We start from the raw sequence: 6458 nt of genomic DNA on the forward strand, positions 1-6458 counted from the left end.
CAAAATGTTTGTATTAAATTAAATGTGCTTGCTTATTGATTGGGTGTATGTTTTTTGTTTTATTTATTTTGGAGTGTTTCTGGGGGGATATCTTGGTTATGCATTTTTCATAAAAATAATTAAAAATAATAATAGAGTAATAACTGACTTTGAATTAGTCACACACTTAAGTTCCTCACTGAATCAGGGCCTCTATTGCTGTTCTTGTTTCTTAGTGTAACTTATCTTTCTCCCATTGCTCCACCAGCAATATCAGCCTCAGCTTTCTCCTTCATTTCCTTCTCCCACTCTAGCCTTCATACTATCTTTTTTTCCATTCCTTCTTCCTGAATTTTCTCCATCTCAGTTTATTCAGTTCCACCCTCTCTTCATTTAAACCTGTCACCGAAATTCACCTCACCCACAAGGCCCAAGAAATGGCAACCCATGTCAATATGACGCTATCACCACTACTGTCTGTGTGGATGGTTGTAGGTGTATATATTTAAAGTTCTAAGTTCTTAGTCATCGGGTCTCTCTGAGAGTTCTTAACTGATCTTTGTGTTGCAAATTGTAAGTTCCTTGGGAAAGAGCCTGTGTCTTTATTTTTGTTTTGTGCAGCATTACTAAGTATACTAGTGCTGGCAATTTAGAAATAAATAATAGATTCATAGATTCCAGTGCCAGAAGGAACCATTGTGATCATCTAGTCTGACTTCCTGTATAACAAAGGCCATAGAACTTGCCCCAAATTATAATAATTAGTTATAATAACTGGTGATACGCTGCACTTGGAAAATAGCCTTGTGTTGCAGAAAGAATCTTCTAGTAAATGAGTATGATACAAAATATTTAGGTTTCTGTGGCTCAGCTTCTTAATGTCTGACCTAAGTGTCCCAAGCACAAGACACAAGAGAGCAGGAAGGTAAACTGTCTTCATGCCACCTTTGTGGCGCCTTGATTCTGGGGTTAAGTGGGAGGGCATTTTGCCCCTGGAATAATTTAGAGCAGACTCAGGTCTTCCCTATCCCACCTCAGTTGCCTGAGGCCCTCTGGTGAATCAAGGAAGCCAGGAACAGCCAGAGTGCAGAGGCTTTCCAGCCATGCCTCCCTTTTGCTAGCCACACTCTTCACAACAGGGTCTGTAGAGACAGGGTGAATGTGTACAGGAATCTGATTAAGCTGTCTTCCTTATCATGGGGCCTATTCTGGCCTCCTAAACTCAGAAAATGAACTTTGCATTATTTAGGCAACAGTCTAAATTTTCCTTATAACTGTACACCCCTAATACAAAATTACACACCTTTACCCTAATCTGAACATGGGAACAAAATAATAAGCCATCAACTTTTTAATGCTCCTGGTGTAGATATCCAAAACAAAATGATAATCCCTTGAGATGTAATTTAATTGCACCAATGTGGCTTATGGGATTCTGTTTTGGTTGTTGTATTCATTAAATAAATTTATAGAATATTAAAACTTTTTCAGTAATAGTAATGCAATAGTACAGCTGAGTCACTAAACACATAAATAACCATGCTTTGTCACATGCACAAAATATATCCTGACTTAAATATACAAAATGTACACAAAATATTCATGTTGTATAAAGGAGACAGTTCTTGATGGAACTTTAGTAACCACTGTCATAATGATACTCATGTTAGTATATAATTCAAGCTTGTAGTAATAATTTGCATCCATCGATTTTTATTCATTCTATAGAATAGCAAAATGTTATACAAAACCAAGTTGTGGGGTCTGATTTATTAATTAGTATTACAAGTTTAATTACATTTAGTGATAGCATATACCTTTAATGGAAAAAACCAGAAAGTAGGAGGGGAGAGCATTTTAGGTATTATCCATAATTTCCCCAGAAATTTTGATACAATTGAATAGACCGGTTTATCCACCATCTGTATAATGATAAACTGCCATAGTGACTAAACTTTGCTTGAATGCTTTAAATCCTCTGCTAGACTTTTAATGAAATCACTAAATTAGATTGAACTGTAGAAAAGATGAATAAAATAAGGGACCAATCCTGTACTCATTGAAGCCAATGAGAATATTGTGGTGGATATCAAGGGTCCAAAATCAGGTTCCAGATCACTGGCTAGAGCTGTGGGAGAAGACAGAGAAAATGCAATGTTATCTCTTATTTTTAGAATTGCAGTGAAATCCTAAAGAGACCTTTGTTTTCCATCTGCTGCTCTTCACCATATTTTTGTACCCTGATTAGAAATAAAAACAACTGTCAGCTTTCCCCCAGGGTCTGAGCTCTACTCAGTGCAGATGAGTGTGTGGGGAAGGGGAGGACATCAGGAAGCCAGTTATGGCTTCCTTATTCCTGGGGTGGCCTTTGCTATTGCCAACCTTGGTATAAATTAAAGCAACCTAGAATCTGAAGGGCCTGAGCCAGTGGAGGACCCATGAAGTATAGCTCAGCTCTTCACACTTCCTCCTCCAGCATTTCTCCTAGGATAGATTGGGAGGTGATGGCAGCTGGTGCATGATCCTATTTTACACTAATGGAAAGTCTTCCTCTGCCAAGGGAATTCTTCAGTGTCCATTTGCAGAGAGAATTTGTCCCCTTTATATCAACTGAGCAGCTCAAAGGGGATAGGTCATATGGGAGAATCCGTCCCAATGACTAAACAAGGCTAGGTGGTGTCAGAAAGGTTAATTAATGAAAATATGTAGATCTGAGCAACAATTCATTGTAAACATGGAATTTCATGGCTTCAGTAGATTTAGTTTGCAGTTATACTGGGTAAATGAAAGCAGAATTTGGCATGGGGAGCGCATTTTACCTGTTTCTGTTACAGTTTCTGATCACAAAGTGATAGCTACATTTTCCTCTACAGAAACTGTTGCTGAAATACTACTTGAGAACATTTGCTGTATTTCTATAGAAGTAGTAAAAGGATACTGAAGTAAAATACCACCTCCCTCTCAAACACACACAATCCACTTGCATGCCATTTTTTCTTTCTTAATAAATAATTCCAATTAATTTATATTCTTTTCAACAACTTTTGGAAAGGAAAACAGAAAAGTAAATGCTTAATAGAACAAAAATGATCTTCAAATGGCAATTTGTTAGTTGTAGACTTTTAACATCCATTGTAATTACAATGAATACTAGTGAGGATGTATCTTTAAAATGTGCTCTGTCTCAGAATGGAGACATACGGTAGTTTATTATATGTTGTGGTAGTTGCTATAATAATCATGCCTTTACACAGAAAAGCTGATCACTGCTCTTTTGCTGTATACGCAGATAAATTTTGCTTTCAAACTGTGTGGAGTATAAAGACAAATTCTGCCTTCATTTACAATTGTGCAACTTCAGTGATTTAATGCAATGGAATTACATCCATGTAATTTGAGATTTGGGTCAGAGAGCATGAATTAAATTTTCACCATTCTGGTAAATGTTTCTGTTTCTCTTGCCTCCAAATGCAGAAACTCATTCCACAGCAGTACCTGATAAAATAAGACCAGTTGTTAGCGTATATTCATGGTCTCATTTTACATGAGCATGAATCTGGAGTAACTTCATGAATGCACAGCAGGGAATGGCTCAGGACAACTGACTCAGGTTTACAGGCTCAGGCTGCAGTGTTGTAAAATTGCTCTGTAGACATCCATGCTTGGGCTGCAGCCTGGGCTCTGGGACCCTGAGAGGAGTCAGGATTCCAGAGCCTGTGCTCCAGTCGAAACCCAAACATCTACACAGCAATTTAAGATTCTCGTAGCCTGATCCCCAGGAGTCTGAGACTGCTGAGTCGGGCTAGCCATGGCTATGCTGAGGGTCATTTATTGCAATGTATATGTACTCTATGAGGGCTAATTTTGAATTTACACAGGTTTTTACCAGATAACTTCATGGACACTACTGGATTTTTTGTGGATTTATATCATTGCAAATGATATTAGACAGACCCTTTGGGACAAATTCAGTACTTACTTTCACACCCCCATGCAATAGTTTTGAAGCCAATGGTACTACATGGGGGGAAGAAGGAGGCAGAATTTGAACTCTTGAATTCAATTTCCCTTCCCATTGCAGAGCAGTAAAAGCCTATAATGTATTCCTCATGAACACACTGATTTATATACAGTAAAAATAGTGGCCTGTCTTTGAACTATATTATCGGCTACAAAATCTGACACACTCCCTGTGTCCACCTCTGTTAACAAAAATAATAGAAAAAAGCCAGCCTTTCCCTACTCTGCCATGCTGAATGACATTAGTTTTATATCATCTTCATTTGACTGCTTCAGTGATAGACTAAATCAGAGCATTCAGTAATTATTGGCACCAACTGTTTCTTTCTCCGTCATAGTCATCTAAGACACTAAAATGAACCCACCCAGAAGAGGAGAGCAAAAGATGCTGTAAAGGAGCTTAAAGGTGAATGATAGTAAATTTTCTGTCTTATGGGGTCTTGTTCACTAAACAGAAAGTTCATGGAAGTTCACATCACCACAAAGAATAGGGTGACAAGTATCTGTGACTTACAATCCAAAGGACAGAGAAAACGTACCAAATCATTATCTTCCGGCAGGTATCTCACTGTGAAAGTGAAAGCAAGAGTGTCTAAAAGATGAATAGGCTGAAGAAATTAGATGATAGCTCAAAGACAAGAAAATACAAAGATGTGGTTTACAATAGTGGTAGCCACTGTAATTTAGCACAATGTGACCTTGATCTAATCAGAAAGGTCAGTGAGCAGATTTTATAATTCATCGTGCACCTGGCAACAATGGACTATATTTTTGAAACCTATGAAATAATATAAGAAATAAGACTTAATAAGCCAACCCATATTCCCTGATACTGTGTTCTTGATTGAGTAAGTATTCATGTGTTACTTTTTCCAAATGACCTTTTCAAAAAGAAAATTAAATTGCTTTTTACCCTAATGATATTGAGTGATTTTTATACCTATTTATTTGATGTAATAAAAACTAAAAATCCAAAATAAAAAGCATCTATCCATATACTTCTTATAATTTCTATTACAGTGGCACCTAGGAGCCCCAGTAATGGACCAGGACCCCTTTGTTCAGCTAAGTACTGTAGAAACAGAACAAAACGAGAGTCCCTGTTCCAAAAAGCCTACAAGCCAACCTAGTAAACCTAAAAGCACAAATCAGGCAATAAGGCAAAATTAGCAGCCCAAACATCCTCATGTAACAAAAAGAGTAGAACACCACTTAAATGAGAAATGTTAAATGACCCACCTCTCCCAGATAGCTTTCCTCAGATGTCCACTTCTTAAAAGCTTGGGAGTACTGTGTGGGTGGGTGGGAAGGATTGATTGAATGTTCGAAATAGTTTAATGAACTGAATGGGACTTGCTGGGTTGACATCTAGTTCTCAGTCATCCAGGGATTGCCAGGATTCATTAATTGCTACAGACATGATATAATGTCTAGGGACTGCACTTTGACATAGTGGGAAGGCTTGTGTTTTCCAATGATCCTGAGAGCTATGCCAGTGGGAGTTTTAATTCCTGATAGGGTAAAGATCAGATGAAAACTTGTCCACTGATTCTCCAGGTTAGGAGTTGAGTGACAGGCCAATATTCTATCCTCAAAAAAAAGTTATAAAAACACAGCAAAGTAGCCATTCCATCATACAGCGTGACAGATTAAAATGGCAGAGCTTTGTTCTTGCCCTAAATGATGTATGAGTGCACAGAAAGGATTCAGATTCAATAATAGAAACCTATAAATAAAAATTAGATATAAACATTTGCTACATAAATTATCCTGTATTGTAATTATGTAGTTTAAGAATAAATTGAGAATCTAATTAAGGTAAACTCAGTCCAAGGTTTGTTCACAATTGAGCCATATGCTTATTTGAAAGGAGAGGGACTCAAGTGTACGTTATATTAAGGTCCAAATTAGAAATAAGGCACACATTTTTAACAGTGAGGGTTTAAGCTGTCATTTTTAACAGTGAGGGTTTAAGCTGCTTGAATTCCCTACCAAGGGAAGTGATGGGTTCTTCATCTCGTGATGTGTTGAAGATGGGGTACCTTTTTGGAATATGTACTTTGGGCTCACTTTAGAGGTAACAGTGAAATTCTATGGCTTGTGTTATACAGGAGATTAGATTGGATGATCTAATGGTCCCTTCTGAGCTTAAATAAATGAACACGTACATCTCCATACATGTATCCAGTGTTCTACTGTCAAGGTTCCTTCCCCACTCTGAACTCTAGGGTACAGATGTGAGGACCTGCATGAAAACCCCTAAGCTTATTTTTACCAGCTTAGGTTAAAACTTCCACAAGGTACAAACTATTTTCCTTTTTCCCTTGGACTTTATTGCTGCCACCATCAAGCGTCTAAAAGATAAATAACCAGGAAAGAGCCCGCTTGGAAACGTCTTTCCCCCCAAAATCCTCCCCAAACCCTACACCCCCTTTTCCGGGGAAGGCTTGATGAAAATC

General features: G+C 37.8%; 1 long non-coding RNA gene across 1 annotated transcript; it reads right to left on the minus strand.

The window, feature by feature from the left end:
* Positions 1-1974: 1974 nt before the first annotated feature.
* On the minus strand, positions 1975-5299 carry LOC311525622. The gene is made up of 3 exons (XR_014712828.1): positions 5239-5299; positions 3412-3474; positions 1975-2107 (listed from the first exon to the last, which is right to left on the minus strand). It is a non-coding gene; the product is annotated as an uncharacterized lncRNA (long non-coding RNA).
* Between the last annotated feature and the right edge of the window lie 1159 nt (positions 5300-6458).

Source organism: Lepidochelys olivacea (genome assembly GCF_965140295.1).
Source record: "Lepidochelys olivacea isolate rLepOli2 genome assembly, chromosome: 8".
NCBI lineage: Eukaryota > Metazoa > Chordata > Testudines > Cheloniidae > Lepidochelys > Lepidochelys olivacea.